Source organism: Budorcas taxicolor, chromosome 5, assembly GCF_023091745.1.
Source record: "Budorcas taxicolor isolate Tak-1 chromosome 5, Takin1.1, whole genome shotgun sequence".
In the NCBI taxonomy this organism is placed as follows: Eukaryota; Metazoa; Chordata; class Mammalia; order Artiodactyla; family Bovidae; genus Budorcas; species Budorcas taxicolor.
This window is the reverse complement of record NC_068914.1, coordinates 31,346,542-31,365,697: the sequence shown is the minus strand read 5'-3', so window position 1 is coordinate 31,365,697 and position 19,156 is coordinate 31,346,542. Positions and strand designations below refer to the sequence as shown.

At 40.4% G+C, this 19,156-nt stretch overlaps 1 protein-coding gene and 1 non-coding gene across 2 annotated transcripts in view; both read left to right on the top strand.

The window, feature by feature from the left end:
* The window catches only part of BICC1 (BicC family RNA binding protein 1), a 347,766-nt gene that overhangs the window by 217,625 nt on the left and 110,985 nt on the right, over positions 1-19,156 (top strand). The gene's annotated exons all lie outside the window — the stretch shown is intronic.
* On the top strand, positions 6,889-6,961 carry TRNAG-CCC (transfer RNA glycine (anticodon CCC)). The gene has a single exon. It is a non-coding gene; the product is annotated as a tRNA-Gly (tRNA).

Below are 19,156 nucleotides of genomic sequence, written 5' to 3'. Positions count from 1 at the left end.
CCCTCTGTCAGCATTTTCACCTCTCTTCCCGGCTCACACTGGATCCCAGAGCTGGAGAGCAGACTCTGAGAGGGAGTTTCCTGTATGAGACATTTGTCAGGGAATGCCTTTGCCCTTGAGATCAACCCATGTGGCAGGGAAGGGTGGAGAAGAAGGCCTGGCTGTGTGCAGGGAGGAGGGGCTGCTGTGCAGGGCTCACACCAGGCCCCCACCATCAGTGGAAGCTCTGGAGTCGTGAGGCCCTTCAGAGCTGTCCCCAGCTGAGTCAGAGGGCCAGGCTTCTAGACCATGGGTTGGATAGTCCCTCCATGACACGGGAAGGAGGTGTCACCAGGAAGGGGCATTTTCTTCAGCAGAGGCTAAAGTGGGGACAGAACAGGCTGACCCCTCCCAGCACCTGAGGGGGTGAGTCTTTAGGTCCCACAGGGAGATCTGCTTGGCTCCCCGCCTGGGCTCCTCTCCAGCCCTGTGTGACTTGTCCCTGAGGCCTCTGGACCTGCTTGTCTGTTGTTGATGCTGAAATTTGGTCTCTGTTCACTGGTACCAGATTGAACCTTGGAGAGTTTTTGATGAAGTAGAAAAGAATAGCTTTATTGCTTTGCCAGGCAAAGGGAGCCACAGAGGGTTAATACCCTCAAAACTGAATGTCCCAACCCAGGTGCATTTGGGAAGGAACTATAAGGAACAGGGTGCATGCAGGGCCTGCAGTCCTTAAATCTAGAGATCTTCTGGCATCCGATGGTCTCGTGATCTGTGGTTCTCAAGGTTATTGAACTGTGACCTTCTCTCTGGAACATCTTCCATTTGGTGGGGGTTTTAGTTCTGCAGAAGAGCTCGATACTGTTCTGTGTTTCCCTTGAGGGGGAACCAGGACCCTGCCCCAAGGCTACATGTTGTTTCTTAGGGCTCCTCCATTGTCTCTTCATCCCTTTTCTCCCCAACTAGCAACTGTGTGAGCCTTCCCTTTGGAACTCTGGGAATGGGACACAGAAAGGCTTTTATGCCCAGGAGCCCCTCAGGGTCCTGCCTGCTCAGATTCATTACTTCTCTTACTTGGAAACTTCTTGTTTGCTGTTTTTCCCTACTTTGTCTGCTTGTTTCCTCTTCAAACCTTATTTTACACAAAAGCCACAGCACCCTATATTTCTCTTCCTTTATGGTGCTCATCTCACTGGTCATTGTTTGTTCACTCTTTCTATCTTATCCAACAGGCGCAACTCACTGCATCCCTGAAGGGTGGAATATGGTACATGCCAGGCATTCAACAAATAAGGGTTGACTTGAAGAGTCGGACATGACTGAGCGACTTCACTTTCACTTTTCACTTTCATGCATTGGAGAAGGAAATGGCAACCCACTCCAGTGTTCTTGCCTGGAGAATCCCAGGGACGGCGGAGCCTGGTGGGCTGCTGTCTATGGGGTTGCACAGAGTTGGACACGACTAAAGCGACTTAGCAGCAGCAGCAGCAGCAGTAAAATGAGGGAGAGTGTTAAAATGTTTTAAAAATTATTTTGCTTATCAAATATTTCTTCTTTCATAAATAAATAATATGCAGAATTGTGTGATTATAATTCATACTTGATTTATTCATTACTTTATCGAATGTAGCATCTTCTTTTTTTCTTATGGTCTTATTCTTGTGAAAAATCAAGTACCAAATACTTTATGTGAGTCATCACAGAGGTGAAAACATTGGTCAGTTTGAAGCATTTTGAATGACTAAGAAAACGAAGATCATGGCATCCGGTCCCATCACTTCATGGGAAATAGATGGGGAAACAGTGGACACAGTATCAGAATTTATTTTGGGGGGCTCCAAAATCACTGTAGATGGTGACTGCAGCCGTGAAATTAAAAGACACTTACTCTTTGGAAGAAAAGTTATGACCAACCTAGATAGCATATTGAAAAGCAGAGACATTACTTTGCCGACTAAGGTCTGTCTAGTCAAGGCTATGGTTTTTCCTGTGGTCATGTGTGGATGTGAGAGTTGGACTGTGAAGAAGGCTGAGCACCGAAGAATTGGTGCTTTTGAACTGTGGTGTTGGAGAAGACTCTTGAGAGTCCCTTGGACTGTAAGGAGATCAACCAGTCCATTCTGAAGGAGATCAACCCTGGGATTTCTTTGGAAGGACTGATGCTAAAGCTGAAACTCCAATATTTGGCCACCTCATGTGAAGAGTTGACTCATTGGAAAAGACTCTGATGCTGGAAGGGATTGGGGGCAGGAGGAGAAGGGGACGACAGAGGATGAGATGGCTGGATGGCATCACCGACTCGATGGACGTGAGTCTGAGTGAACTCCGGGAGTTGGTGATGGACAGGGAGACCTGGCGTGCTGCGATTCATGGGGTCTCAAAGAGTCGGACACGACTGAGCAACTGAACTGAACTGACTGAAGTATCCATAAAATTTAAGAAAGACTAAAATGCTGTCTTCCAAGTGGATGTATCTGTGATTTATTGCCGCGTTTTCAGAAAGTATAAACAAGCAAACAAATTTTATAATTATCTCCATTCCAGGTAAGAAAGACTGTGTGTGAAGATAAATATGTATTTGCAAAGTAGTTATAATCAAGGTCTGTGTTATGATATAGAAGTCTTGTGTTCATGGAAGACTCGAAATACTCTTTATGATCACCCAGTACTTGACAAAAAAGAAGTGAGCCAAGTAGTTTGAGGGAGCTGTAAGTCTAAATCGTTTGTCATGTTCAGTCAAAATAAGAAATATCAATTTGATTGGAGAAATAAAAATAGAGCTGGATTTACAAAACCTTGGTTTAATATTTTCTAGACTTTATTTCCAGCAATTCTTACATGAACTGCAAGATTTCTGCCCTCTTGTTTGTTTGATAAACTTTAGCTTAAAAAACTCCTTTGATTTAGACTAGATTTTTCTTAAATTGAGTTTACTGTTCTGTCAAATTAAATAAATATAAATATTTATATATAAAAATAAAATAAAAATAATAAATATCATTTTCTAAGGAAATTTTAAAGTTGCTCACTTTATGAGGAAATAAAAATACTTTTGATAACTTCATCTAGCTGTCTGGTGATCAGTATATAAGTCTTAGATGAAAGCCCCCTGATTACAGAAGGGTGCCCCTTTGAAGTGAGCCAGTCCATGGTTATTTCCTCACAGAGAAGTTACCCAGTTGATGCAACTTTTGGTTCTGTGTCATAGCTTATAAAATGTGTGCATGCGCCAGGGAGCCATAGGGTCTGGGTTTGAGTCTTCAGTGGATTATAGGTGGATTCCCTTAATCTTTTTGACCAACTTCCTTATCTAAAACATTGGAATAATGACTCTTACTTCATGGAGTAGCAGCAGGAATTCTATGCAGGAGTCTGCAGGGACTGCCCCGAGGAGCCAGCATGAAGCCCTCAGCAAATGGTAGAGACTGTTACTGGGACGGATCTCAGTTGTGTCTGACTATCTGAGACCCCATGGACTGTAGCCCTCCAGGCTCCTCTGTCTGTGGGATTTCCCAGGCATGAATACTGGGGGTGGGTAGCTATTCTCTTCTCCAGGGAATCTTCCTGATCCAGGGATCAAACCTGTGTCTCCTGAATTGCAGATGGATTCTTTACCATCGGAACCACCTGGAAAACCCGTTGTTATGAATAGTGCCTGGAAATGGTATATGTTTTTATTTCCCAATTTCAAAGTTGATTTTTGAAATGAAAGTTTATTTCCCCATTGAATTCTAAAAGTTTTACACATGTATGAAGAAAAGACTGTTACAATTTAGAAATTATATTTTGGAAACTTAGGAGAGCCTTAAAATATTTTGGCTGTTCCCTAAAACTCCTTTGACATTTAAAAATTGTCAAGACACCAGCAGGTATTTCAAAATGAGATCAGGCCTGATTCATTTGGATGAATATGGTGGTTTCTGAATTTATTTGATTATGTCGAGGCTCTTTGTTCCCAGTATTTCCCTTGGATCTTGTATATATGTAATCAAGAAAAAGTATGGAGTGCCTAGGATTTTGGTGGGAAAAATTCATTAGGAATTAATAATTTTAAGATCACTATTTATGTCTTTCACTTTTGCTCTTGAGTTTAAATAGCTTGCCAGGACAGAGTTGAGAACAAAGTGCTAAGGGAGTCCACAGAAGGAGTGACTAACTCATTCTGGAAGACCTCATAGAAGAAGTGACATTTGGGTTGGCTTTGAAGGATGAATTGTTTGCCAGAAGGAGATTGGGATGGGTGTGGGTGGTTTTCACAGACCAAGGGAGTGATACGTGAAAAGGCACAGCCCTGAAAGCACACGTATTTCATTAACAGTAAAAAAAAAAAAAAAAAAAAAATTATCTGCTGGGACCCTAGGACATGACAATATGAAAGCTGCCTCCAGGCCTGTGCAAGAGAGGCCAGTGGGGAATGGTGTGTCGAGATATTGGAAGAGGGTTGGGGCCAGATCCAGAAGGGTGTATATCCTAAGGAATGTATTCTTTACCTGAAAGGCAGTTGCTCACATCTGTATTTTAGAGAGGTTTCTGGGTTGACCCAGGAGGTGAGAGAATAGCTGAGATCTTGGAAGGTGTTGACCGCAGTCTAGATGGGAGATGAGATGTGGTGACAGAGGTTGGAACGAAAGAAGTTAAGAGTGGGATACTTAGGTGATAGAATTGGTTTGCAGAAGGGAAAGAATTTTAATTAATGTGTATGGGATATGTATGATATTACATGAGCTTTAATCTCATATTGAAACCTTTTTCTTAAAGCACAGACACAGAGGAGTTTTATTCTCTAAGGTATATAGAGTTCCTTTCACAATAGGGAATGTTTTCCTTTTCTGGCTTCTGACTCCTTAAAAGAAAATCCATCCTACTGGCATCTGTGTTGCTGCAAATGGCCTCATCCCGTTCTTTTTCATGACTGAGTAGTATTCCACTGTGTTTATGCACCACGTCTTTACCATTTCTTTGTCGTTGGACCTTTGGGTTGTTGTCCTGTTTTAGCTGTTGTGAATAGTGCTGCTGGGGAGGGGAGGACTGGGAGTTTGGGATTAGCAGATGCAAACTGTCATATATAGATAGGATGGATAAACAACAGCTCCTACTGTATGGCACAGGGAACTATATCCAGTCCCCTGCGAGAAACCATAATGGGAAAGAGGATGAAAAAAGAATGTCTATATGTGTGTAACGGAGTTACGTCGTCGTACAGAAGTGATTGGCTGTGTTATACTTCAGTCACTTTCATACACACACACATGAAGTGATTGGCTATATTATACTTCAGTCATGTGCACATGCGTGTGCACACACAGACACACATGTGCACGCGCACACACACAGACACACACACACACATGTGCACGCGCGCGCGCTCGAAAACCTGTCCTGTTTAGTCCTACCCTGGGCAGAAACTGCCCTGAGCAGTATTCTGGACCCAAATGAAAGGCTAATGGGGAGAGGGTGGGCACACACCAGGGAGCCCCCAGACACCCTAGGAACTGGTGGGACAGCTAGGAGGGATGCAGTACAGAGCGAAACTCCAAAAGACAGCTATGTTTCCACACACACAGCCAAGGAGTCAACCCCATGAAATAAGTTAGTATTTCACAGCTATTTTTTTTTTTTTTTTTAAGAAGAAGAAATGTCAGTGCATTCCTTAAAAGTAAGCCAAGTAAGTTTAGGAAAGAGTAATTAAACCAAATGAAATAGTTTTTGCTGTCATTTTTAAATTTCCCATCACCTTGAATCTGATAGCATGTTTTGTGAATTCCAAGAGAATAATAATAGGATAATAGAAATCTATCTCAAAACCTATTTATTTATTTTTAAAAAATCTTACATGAGTCAGAGTCTCATTGAGAGTTAATAAGATTAAATGTGTTTTCCAAGGGTTTTATAGTTAATAAGAAGCCCTGATATTTAAATCCATGCTGTTTGTTTTACCTGATATTGTTTCCCTACTGAAGTTGTTGAATTTAGGATTTGAGGCTGAGAAGCAAGTCAGTGCTGACTCAATGGCTTCTAGTTTGAGTGAGCACAGTTACTGGCACTTTTAACTGGAACAGGAAATAGGAGTGAAGGAGTAGTTTTGTTTTTATTTTGTATGTGTGGGAATGGAATGGATCATCATTTAAGCTTTGGACTTGTTACATTTGAAGTAGTTGGTGGTGATGTCTGGTAAGCAGTTGTAATACAAGAAAAATGAAAGACATATTTTTGGACTTGACAGAACTGTAACTTTTTCTGTTATTAAATGAGCCATTAAAGTTTGGATATTCAATTTTATTGTAGCCTTAAATAAAAGTTTCCAAGTTAATGTTCCAAGTGGCCGAGGTAGTCACTTTGAAAACTTCTATTTTTTTTTCTTTCTAGATGCAATATTACTTCATGCCCAAGTATCATACTTCATTTTGTGTATATGCATTTTGTCAGAAAGGTGTCTGGAAAAAAATTTAGGAGAAAAATATCTTTAATCATTATCTTTAGAGAGAATTGTGGTATATCTAGCTACTATGGAGTGTTTTAAGGATTTCCTGACACCAGTGAGTGTTACCACATGAATAAATTATATCTCAGTGGTGTTTTCAAGAGTTGTTCATCTCTGCCATGAGGTTACCCGTAAGATTTTTTTTTTAAATTTCTGTCTCATACAACTCTGGCATGACCTGCTCAAAGGTATTAGTAGATGCTGGTTGGTATCAATATTCCTTAATTTTCTATGGTCCCTTCTACTGTTGTTGTCCAAGTAACTGAAGAACTAGCTATTAGATCACAAAATATAACCCCCTTCCTAAATGGTCAGTGTCAGGGAGAAGTGAAGTAGACCCCTGAATACTCTGGAAGGCAAAAAGTTAATATCAAATAGGCAATATAAATAAGATAGTTACATCAATTCAGAAGGCACTTTTGGTGATTTTCCTGGTGGTCCAGTGGTTACGATTCTGCACTCCCAATGCAGGGGGCCTAGGTTCAATCCCTGGGCAGGGAACTAGACCCCACATGCCGCAACTAAGAGTTCAGATGCCGAAACTAGAAAAGAAAAAAAAAGACCCCACATGCTGCAGCTAAAGATCCTGCATGACCCAACAAAGATTTAGATCCTGCGTGCTACAGGTAATACCCAGTGCCACCAAATAAATAAACAGATATTGGAAAACACAGGTGCTTTTGCTGGGTGGGGATTGGTCATGGTTTTTCTTTAGTTTTGAGTGGAGTGCTTTACGGTATTGTGCTGGTTTCTGCCATACATCGACATGAGTCAGCCACAGCCGTATGTCCCCTCCCTCTTGAATCTCCCACCGCATCCCACCCCTCTAGGCTGTCAAAGAGCACACGGGTACCTTCCCTGTGTCGCATGGCAAACTCCCACTGGGAATCTGTTTTACACATGACAGTGTATATGTTTTCATGCTACTCTCTTAATTCGTCTCACCCTCTCCTTCCCTTGCTGTGTTCACAGTCTGTTCTCTATGTCTGGGACTCCCTTCCTGCCCAGAAAACAGGCCCATCAGTACCATTCTTCTAGATTCTGTACACAAGCATTGATATACAATATTTGTCTTTCTCTTTCTGACTTAGTTCACTCTGTACAGTAGGCTCTAGGTTCATCTACCTCAAATGTGTTCTCTTTTATAGCTGTACATAGGTACCACAATTTCTGTATCCATTCATTTGTCATGGACATCTAGGTTGCTTCCATGTCCTAGCTATTGTAAATAGTGCTGCAGTGAACATGGGTTACATGTGTCTCTTTCAGCTACGGTTTTCTCAGGGTATATGCCCAGTAGTGGGATTGTTGAATCATATGGTAGTTTTATTCCTAGTTTTTAAAGAAATCTCCATACTGTTCTCTGTAGTGGCTTATCAGTTTATATTCCTACTAGCAGTGCAGAGGGTTCCCTTTTCTCCACATTCTCTCCAACATTTTTGTAGACTTTTAAATGATGGTCATTCTTGGTATGAGGTGATAGCCCATTGTAGTTGTGATTTGCATTTCTCTAATAATGAGTGATGTTGAACACCTTGTCATGTGTTTTTGACCATCTGTATGTCTTCTTTGAAGAAATGTCTGTTTAGGTCTTCTGCCCATTTTTTTGGTTTGGGTTGTTTGCTTTTCTGGTATTGAGCTGCATGAGCTGTCTGTATATTTTGGAGATCAATCCTTTCATCAGTTGTTTTGTTTGCAATTATTTTCTCCCATTTTGAGGGTTGTCTTTTAATCTTGTTTATTGTTTCCTTTGGTGTGCGAAAACTTTCAAGTTTAATTAAGTCCCATTTGTTAATTTTTTTTTTCCCATTACTGTAGGAGGTGGGTCAAAGAGGATCTTGCTGTGATGTATGTCAGAGTATACTGCCTATGTTTTCCTCTAAGAGCTTTATCATTTCTGGCCTTACATTTATATCTTTAATCCATTTTGAGTTTATTTTTGTATAAGGTGTTAAAAGGTGTTCTAGTTTCATTCTTTTACACGTAGCTGTCCAGTTTTCCCAGCACTACTTATTGAAGAGGCTGTCCTTTCTCTGTTGTATATTCTTCCCTCCTTTGCAGCGATACAGTGGCCACAGGTGCATGGGTTTATCTCTGGGCTTTCAGCTTATTCCATTGTTCTGTATTTCTGTTTTTGTGCCAGTGTCATGCTGTCTTAATGACTGTAGCTTTGTAGTATAGTCAGAAGTCAGGAAGATTGATCCATCTAGCTCCATTCTTCTTTCTCAAAATTGCTTTGGCTATTTGAGGTCTTTTGTATTTCCATACAAATTGTGATTTTTTTTTTTTTGGTTATAGTTCTTTGAAAACTAGCATTGGTAGTTTGATAGGGATTGCATTGAATCTGTAGATTACTTTGAATTAATCTACATTGAATTTGTAGATTACATTTTCACAATATTCTTCCAATCCAAGAACATGAAATATCTCTCCATCTGTTTGTGTCATCTTTGATTTCTTTCATCAGTGTCTTTATAATTTTCTTCATACAGGGCTTTTGTCCCTTTAGGTAGTTTTATCCCTAGGTATTTTATTATTATTTTTTGTTGCAATGGTGAATTGGATTTTTCCTTAACTTTCTAAATTTTAATCATTAATATATAGAAATGTAAGGGATTTCTGGGTGTTAGTCATGGTTTTATAGATCATTTTACTCCCTGTAGGACAAAGGCTCAGAGAGTGTTCAGGTGGTGGGTATAGTGAGGGAAGGTCAGAAGGACATGCAGCATGTGTATGGAATGACAAGCAGGCAGATTTGGCTGGAATGCAGAGTTCATGCAACAGTGTAGTTAGAGACAGGCTCAAATAAGGTTGCTTGGAATCAAACTGAGGAGGACTTAATAATATCTGATTTCTTAAGAAAACACAGTCTCCCAGTCTCTTAGTAGGAGCCTGGCTATGATGCTTCTGTGGGCTGGAGTTTGACTATCAGGCCAGCTGATAGCATGGCGCACACAGGCTTCCAACTAATTGAAAATGAAGGCCTCTCCCCTTTTCCCCACTTGCATTTTCATTTCTCTGATGCCTTTTGATTTTGGGCAAAATTATCTGTTATTTTGATGATGATTTGTGGGTGAGCTTTAAGGAAAAGATGAAGTTAGATGGATTTCTTTTAAAATACCAACAGAAATAAAAAAGGAGACAGCATCAGTGAAAATACATGCCAGACTTCTCAGCTGTGGTCTTATCATGTTAGCTTTAGTGCAGGCTCACAATGTGTGTGTGTGTGTGTGTGTGTGTGTGTGTGTGTATGTGTACTTTAGTTGCCATGACGACCTGCTAGGCAGCAGTATCCCCCCATTTGGTATGTTCTACCATCAAAATTTGTCATGGAAAGGAAATTTAAGACTTTTCAAAGAGTGAAGTCAATACTTTTTTTTTTAAGCAGATGGATTGTACATTTTTAAAAAAAAGACAGTCGCTACAGTTTTGATTTCCAAGTTGTAAGTAAAGCCAGACCTGAAGGCAATGTTCCAGGGGGGTTGAAATTCTGGCATTTAAATGGTTTCTCCTAGATGGTCCCCATGACAACAAAACTCCATGCAGGTATTGAGTATCATCTTTGCTATAAAATATTCATACCATAAAAATGCCTTTGATTCTCAATGCTGCCTAATAAACTAAGGCAGGAGAATTTAGCTAGTTCAAGGTGTTATATGGGCAAATATTTCAAAATCTCTTTTGTTAAGAGCTTAATAAAATTACAATTATAAGCAATCTGTTAAAAAATTGAATGATGTTAAATTTATGTTTTGTCCACTTAAAAACAAGTAAATACTATTTCAGTTGTCAGTTGGGAAAAATACTGTTTTATGATTGAAAATTTTAAATTTCTTAAGCATAGAAAATGAATGTTTTAATAATGGTGATTTTATAGTATAATAAATAGTCTCTCAGTGTTCTGGCATATACCTTCTCCCCCTAATTTTTCTGCCAAAGATAAATTTCATTTTCAAGTTAATACCTGATGAGGCTATATATTTATTAAAAGATGTAATTGAATACTAGTTTTAATGTTTATATCAGTAGCTATTGTGTGATTTTTGAAGCTTTGTGAAGGGTTTTAAACTGTTACTCAGGTATAATGAATGCAGTGCCATTTTTAGGGAATAAGTTGTTTATTCATTTACCAGTATCACTTGCATTTTAAAAGGATCACTTTTTTCTAAAAGTGACAGTATTCTTCCTATATTTGTTTATTGTTAAACATTCTATTTTATTTATTGACCATTGAGGGGAAAACAATGAAATGAAAACAATGAAATCTTTAGTTCGCATCTGTATTCTTATCTCGGGTAAGAAGGCCTGCTTTGTCAAATCCAGATGTCTCCGCCTGGTGCTCATTACAGTGTCCCCTTCTGGACCACAGTTCCCGGAGAAGGATGTAGGGAATCATGGCAAAGACGCTGGGAGCTGGAGGAACCTTGAAGGGGAACAGGGGTAACTTCCTAAGAACTGAACCATGGGAAGGAAGTTCATTACAGCAGATGGAGGGAATGGATGGTCTGGAAGAAATGAGAAAGCTGGACTCATCTTGAGAGATCTTATAAGGGCGTTCTTGTTTGGTCTCTCTCAGATTCAGTCAGGCCTTAAATTAGATTTTCTCTTGTCTCCTGTTATGACCTATTCTAATATATCCACATTCCTGATTGTTGTAACAACCCACTTCACTTCCTTCCTTTGATGACCACATTGATGACTCTAGTCTTCAGTGACTCTTCATCATAAAACTTTAAATTTTAGCCACAGGGATGTACTTGTCCATGAGGTGTTCTCTGCACCATCATATCTTTCACAGCGTTAACTATTGGCTGGCAGTATGGTTGCTAGAGCCTGATTACCTGGGCTGGAATTCTGGCCCTGCTCTGTGACCCTGGGAAGGTCATTAACTTCTCTTGTCTCAGCATCTTCCTCTGTGAAATGGGAACAATAATGGTACCTGATTCATACAGTTATGTAAGAATTGATATATTAGGGACATCCCTGGTGGTCCAGTGGTTAAGATTCCACTCTTCTTCTGCAGGGGATGCGAGTTCGATCCCTGGTTGGGGAACTAAGATCCAATATGCTCCAATGTATGGCCAAAAAAAAAAGAAAAGAATTGCTATATCATAATTGTCTAATATGTTAGTTTTCTACTGCTGCTGTATCATGTCACCACAAACCAAGTGGCTTAAAACAACACAAATTTTGTCATCTTATGGTTTTATAGGTCACATTTCCCTCATGGGCCTCACTGGGCTAAAATCAAGGTGTTGGCAGGACTGCATTCCCTAGTGGAGTCTTTAGAGGAGAATTCATTTTCTTGCCTTTTCTGGTTCCAAAAGGCCACCTATATTTCTTGACTCATAATACCACTCATCCACCCTTAAAGTCTTTTTTCCCCCTATAGTCAACATCTCCCTCTGACTCTCCCCTTCTGCTTCCCTCTAAAGGACCTGTGGTTATATTGAGGCCATTTAGATAATCCAAGATAATCTCCTTATTTACAAAAATATTTTAATTGTTTATTTAATTAGCTGCTCCGGGTCTTAATTATGGCCTGTGAGATCTTTAGTTGTAGAATGTGAAATCTCAGTTGCAGCAGGTAAGATCTACTTCCCTGACCAGGGACCAAACCCGGGCCCCCTGCTTTGGGAGTGCAGAGTTGTAGGCATTGGACCACTAGGGAAGTCCTGGTCTCACTGTTTGTAAAATCCAGCTAATAATAACCATGATTCCATCTGCAACCTTAAGTCTCCTTTGCCATGTAACCTAATGTCTTCACAAGATCCAAGGAGTTAGGAGATGGAAGGAAACCTCTAGTATGGAGTGGATGATAATTCTGTCCCTTTTCACCCCATGATATCCTAGTGTTTGAGTAGAAGTTTATATTTTTCCACAATTCTTTTCTATTTTGGGGCAGGTATGTTACCCCAGGCGGAAGAGAGGGGCCAAAGAAAGAGAGAAAAGTGGGAAGGATTATGTGGCAATGCTATTTTTTTCTTTTGCATCTACATGGACTAGAGCTAATTCCTTTGTCATATGTTTATAACTATCCAAATTGACCTTCCCCGTTGGTTAGTGCCTCTGAAAGGTTTGCTGACAGTGGTGAAGAAGGCAACATTTAATTCATTTATCCATGAGCGGTTGTTTTCCTACTGACACTTATTCTTTTTTTTGCTTATATCCATAAAATGTGACCTAATTACATCAAATATTATGATTTAGAGTGGGCAGAGACTCAAAACAATGAAATAAAACGGGTCAACATTTGTGAGGTGGCTCACAGTTTATAAATGTTTTCTTAAAAATTATTTTATGAGCCCTGTCAGCATTTTGAGAACTAAGACAGCTCAAATCTTTTAGATAACAAAGTCATCCCTAGAGATCTGCCTTCCAAAGAGGACAGGGTAAGAAAAGCACCTACCTTCTTCCTTTGTAAAGGTTTTATTGGAGTATCGAGTTTTGTAGTGTTGTGTTAGTGTCTGCGCTACAGCAGAGTGAATAAGCTATGTGTCTACATATGTCCGCTCTTTTTTTTGGGTTTCCTTCCCATTTAGGTCACCGCAGAGCATGGAGTAGAGTTCCCTGGGTTATACAGTGGGTTCTCATTAGTTATTAATTTTATACATAGTAACAATAGTGTATCTGTGTCAATCCCAATCCTGTCTTCTTCCTTGATTAAAATTTGGAGGTAGGATTAGTGTGAAGAGGGAAAGATGAATGAGTAGGTTAGTTCCCATTTCTATAGCCCGGGAAACCGGGAGGAGACACTGTTTGTCCCTGTGTTTCTATGTCAGTCTGGTTCTCTTTGATTCTTGATATAACTCAGTTTGCAAGGGAGGCATGCGAGAGAGAGGCATTCTTTTCCTTTCTTAAACCAGGCCAGGGATATATTAAGCCATTGTTTTCTAGTACAGTGTACACTGACCAGCACACTCAGTGATTATATTTCATAAAAAGGGGATGGAGGGGAAAGTGTGTTCACAGAACTCACCAAAGAAAAAAAGTCAGCTGATAGGTCAGCAACAGCGAAATAATTCATTCTCTCTTCGAAAAGTGAATGCCAATAACAATAGCCATGATTCTGGCAACAAAATAATGCTTCAGAGGGTGACTTTCAGCTCTTGGCTCTCTCCTTTCCCTCCATGTCCAAAGGACATTTTCCCCAGCAACAGAACCAAGTGATTTATCCTTGCTCATGTCAGCTGCTGAGGTTTGCAGGACCACACAGTATGGCTGGTGGGCCAGGTCTGTCTTCTTTTGGCTGTAATTACAAAGGAAGCATGCTTTATTTTTTTAAAGAGAAATACAAAGTGATATATTTCTTATTAAAGCTTTTTGGGATGCTGTGGAGAAGATTAACCTTATAGCTTTGGGGTGTCAGAGTAAATTGTATTTAATAAAGTAATGCTCATTTTCCTACTTCGTTGCCCCCAAAACTTACAAGGTCAGTGAAGTGAAGGAAGCAGGCTTTCTTTAATGTCCATCTTGGTTATACCTCTGTTTTAAAAATGTTAAAAGATACTGGAATGAACTTTATGTTAACTGGCCTCTAAGTAAGTAAATAACTGACGTTAAGTCTCTACAACTTATCCTAATTTTCTTAAGAGGATATAGATTTTATGTAATAAGCATTAATGTGCTCTTTTTAAAAATAGGTATTAGAGAGCTGCTTATAGCCTTTGGGACTTCCCTGATAGCTCCCACGGTAAAGCGTCTGCCTGCAATGCGGGAGACCCGGGTTTGATTGCTGGATCGGGAAGATCCCCTGGAGAAGGAAATGGCAATCCGCTCCAGCTCTGTTGCCTGGAAAATCCCATGGACAGAGGAGCCTGATAGGCTGCAGTCCATGGGGTCGCAAAGAGTCGAACACGACTGAGCAACTTCACTTCACTTCACTATAGCCTTTTATTTGTCTCTGATAACTTAGTCTTTAAAATGTAACAGTAATAATAGTTGTTAGTTCTGTTGCTTTGATCAGCGATCAGCAAACCACATAGCACAGACCACATCTGCCCTGCCTGCGCCTGCTTTTGTCAAGAAAGTTTTATTGGGATGCAGCCACATCCATCATTTACAAATTGTCTGTGGTTACTTTCCTGCTTCAGAGACATAGCTGCTGCTGCTGCTGCTAAGTCGCTTCAGTCGTGTCTGACTCTGTGCGACCCTATAGATGGCAGCCCACCAGGCTCCTCTGTCCCTGGGATTCTTCAGGCAAGAATACTGGAGTGGGTTGCCATTTCCTTCTCCAATGCATGCATGCATGCTAAGTTGCTTCAGTCGTGTCCGACTCTGAGAGGCATAGCTGAGTAGTTGAAATAAAGACGTTATGCCCTGCAAAGCTAAGATGTTTACTGTCTTGCCCTTTACAGAAAAAAATAGTGTCAACTGTTAGGTATGGTACATTATACCTTCTAGGTGATGTGGGTTCAAGAATCATCGAAGGCCAAGTCTCTAATAACTTAAATGTAGTTGGCCAAACAAGATCCCCAAATTTAAGTGATAGTCAAGTCAAATTGAAGTTCATTTATTTGTTGATTCAAATTGAGTGCTTTTTGAGTGCCGCCTCAGAGCTGGGCATTGTTCTAAAGTAAAAGAAATAGAAGTAATCAAAGAAGACAAAACACCCTCGTGGGTCTTGCAGCCTAGCAGAGCAGGCAGATAATAAACAGACAAACATCTCCTCTAACGCCTGGTATGTACTATATTTTTATGTATATTGTGGGCACAGTAATGGTGTTGTTTGTCATTAGCAATAAATTGGTTAATTTTCCAAAATATCTGAATCTCTGATGAGGTTTAGATTTTTAGAAAAAGGGAGGGGATGGAGAATGAAATATTTCAAACCAATAATTTTTTCTCTGAGCTTTTTATACATGGTTCAAAAGTGCACAAGGATAGAACATGGCAAATAAAATATACATGTTTTGGTATGGTAGAAGAAAATTTGATTAGACAACAGGCAACCTGTGTTTTAGTCCCTGTTTAGAAGATCATGGCATCTGGTTCCATCACTTCATGGGAAATCGATGGGTAAAGAGTGGAAACAGTGTCAGCCTTTATTTTGGGGGGCTCCAAAATCACTGCAGATGGTGACTGCAGCCATGAAATTAAAAGACGCTTACTCCTTGGAAGAAAACTTATGACCAACCTAGATAGCATATTAAAAAGCAGAGACATTACTTTGCCCACTAAGGTCCATCTAGTCAAGGCTATGCTTTTTCCAGTGGTCATGTGTGGATGTGAGAGTTGGACTGTGAAGAAAGCTGAGCACCGAAGAGTTGATGCTTTTGAGCTGTGGTGTTGGAGAAGACTCTTGAGAGTCCCTTGGACTGCAAGGAGATCCAACCAGTCCATTCTGAAGGAGATCAGCCCTGGGATTTCTTTGGAGGGAATGATGCTAAAGCTGAAACTCCAGTACTTTGGCCACCTCATGGGAAGAGTTGACTCATTGGAAAAGACTCTGATGCTGGGAGGGATTGGGGGCAGGAGGAGAAGGGGACGACAGAGGATGAGATGGCTGGATGGCATCACGGACTCGATGGACGTGAGTCTGAGTGAACTCCGGGAGATGGTGATGGACAGAGAGGCCTGGCGTGCTGCGATTCATGGGGTCGCAAAGAGTCGGACACGACTGAGCGACTGAACTGAATGAACTGAGTCTCTTGGGCTTCCCAGGTGGCTCAGTACATATAAAGTCTCCCTGCAACGTGGGAGACCTGGGTTCAATCCCTGGGTCAGGAAGATCCCCTGGAGAAAGAAATGGCAACGCACTCCAGTATTCTTGCCTGGAGAATTCCATGGACAGAGGCGCCTGGTGGCTACAGTCCATGGGGTCACAAAGAGTCAGACCTAACACTTTTACTTTCTCATCTCTTTTTGGCTGAATGGCCTTTAAAAATTCTCTGTGACATGTAGTGGATTGTACTCTGTCAGTGCTTCTCAAAGTTAAGTATCAGAATTATCTGGAGGGTTTGTTAAAGCACAGATTGCTGTCTCATCGCCTGAGTTTCTGATTCAGTGGGTCTGGGGTGGGGCCTGAGAATTTCCGTTTCTCTTAAGGTTCCAGGTGAGGCCAGCTCTGCTGTTGCCTTGGGAACCACATTGAGAGAACCACCACCCTCCATGATCATGGGAGTCCTTCCAGTTCCTCCAGTATTTTTAAATTCCCTAAAAAAGCTTTATAGCTTTTCTGAAGAATAACTTCCAAAGAAGTGAGAATTCTAAGACACTTTCTTACAGTCCCCTAGATTTGTGTTCATTAGTAAATTTTACATTATTTCTTTGGGGAAATTGATGAACACTCAGTTCTAAGGGTGGAGGCCATGACTGTTTCTGATTTTCTCTTTGTATTCCAAGTCCACAGTGTGTGGTATGTACCCAGTACTAATATGTTTAATTGACATAAGCTTAGGAAAGGACAGAATATCTCTTAAGGTCATCTTCCTGAGTTGCTGCTGGTTTTCTGTAAAATTCCATTTAGAATTAAGGAGAATTAATTCCATTGGATGTCAAAACTCTAAACTGTTGATAGCATGTATTCTATGTCTGCAAACTGTACTGTTATTTCTAATAGAAATTCCCTAAAAACCTTCATTGATATTGTCTGTCTCATCTCTTGAGTATTAATATACACAGAAAACAGGAAAATATAAAAACCATAATAAAAGTTCACCACATTTTCTGTTACCTATAATAAAATTTACTTAATTCAATATAATTTAAGACATTTTGTTTTAAGATTTGGCTTTTGCAGAGCATCCCCCAAAGCCATAATGTGAGTAGAGTGTTTTTTTTTTGTTTTAAAGGATGTATTCATTTCAGCCCGTGTTTAGAAAATACCTACTATGTGTCTACAAAGGTAAAATTTCTACCTTAAGGCACCTTTCAGACCTTTCGTTGGATAAGGCAGAGATTGCAAATTTGAATTCTAAGGTGCTAGGCACATAATACTCAAAAGTTTGGGGTTTTGTGATTTTTTTTTTTAATGTCCACGCAAGTGAAAAGTAAACAAAACTAAAACATGAACTAGACAAAGCCTAGTTCACCAGCTGAGTTCCAGTATGAGGAGAGATCCCCTGGAGGAGGGCATGGCAATCCCCTCCAGTATTGTTGCCTGGAGACTCCCATGAGCAGAGGAGCCTGGCAGGCTATAGTCCATGGGGCCACAAAAGAATCAGACACAGCTGAGTGCGCGCGCGCACACACACACACAGTGCACGAGAAAATAGCAGGAGCGAACATGAGGGAATCCTTTGGGAAGCAGATGAAGCAGGTGTTCAGTACATCATGAACAGTTCATTCCTAACTAGCAAGACAGTAAGAATAGTAGCTACTGACAGAGAAGCTGGGGAATGTATTTAAGATTCTATTGTGTGCAGCCCTGATGGCCAGTGGGAAAGCTTTATACTATGTGTTAGACAACTTGAATCACTAGTCACGGACAAGTACTGCTTATCTGAATTATATTTGTGTCCTGCGTTACTGACTGTGGGTAATCTCATTGAATGTTAGAAACATATCCAGCATGCAGGAAGAAAAAAACACTGCTATTTAAATCAGGACACATACTTTCTTGTCATTTGGAATTATTATTTTAAACTTATATTTCTCTTTTAGAAGTGTTTTGTCACAGGACATATGAAAATATGGACCTTTGTGTCTCAGTTTGCACAATGGAATTATACCGACCATGATCACTACAGGACCAAGAGCCATTATAGCCTGTCATTTAAAAAATATTTTATTGAAATATAGTTGATTTACAATGTTGTCTTAATTTGTACTGTACAACAGTGGTTCGGTTATATATATATATTCTTTTTCATATTCTTTTACATTATGGTTTATCACAAGACATTGAACATAGTTTGCTGTACTATACAGTAAGACCTTGTTGTTTTTTGTTGAAGGTGAACGTGTTAGTTACTCAGTCGTGTCTGACTCTTGTGACTCCATGGACTATAGCCCCCCAGGCTTCCCTGTCCATGGATTTCTCCAGGCAAGAATACCAGAGAGGGTTGCCATTCTCTTCTCCATGGGATCTTCCCAACCCAAGGATCAAACCCAGGTCTCCTGCATTGCAGGCAGATTCTTTACTATCTGAGCCACCAGGGAGCCCAGTTATTCATCCATAATATATATAATAGTTCAGCTTGCATTTGCTGATCCCAAACTCCCAGTCCTTCCCCCTCCCTCCTTCTCCCCTTTGTCAGGCACGGGTTGTTCTCTGCGTCTGTGAGTCTGTTTCTGTTTCATAGATACGTTCATGTGTGCTGTATTTTAGATTCCACATATAAGTGGTATTTTTCTCTAACTTACTTTGCTTAGTATGGTGATCTCTAGGTCCATCCATGTTACTGCATATGGCACTGTTTCATTCTTTTTTATGGTTAATATTTTACCGTGTCTGTATATACCATTGGAGAAGGCAATGGCACCCCAGTCCAGTACTCTTGCCTGGAAAATCCCATGGACAGAGGAGCCTGGTAGGCTGCAGTCCATGGGGTCTCATATTTTCTGTTTCCATTCATTTGTTAATGGACATTTAGGTTGTTTTCCCTGTCTTGGATATTGTAAAGAGTGTAGGGGAGCATGTATCCTTTCAAATTCTACTTTCATCCAGATATATGACCAGAAGTGGGATTGTGGGATCATCACGGCAACTCTTATTTTTAGTTTTTTGAGGAATCTCCATATTGTTTTCCATAG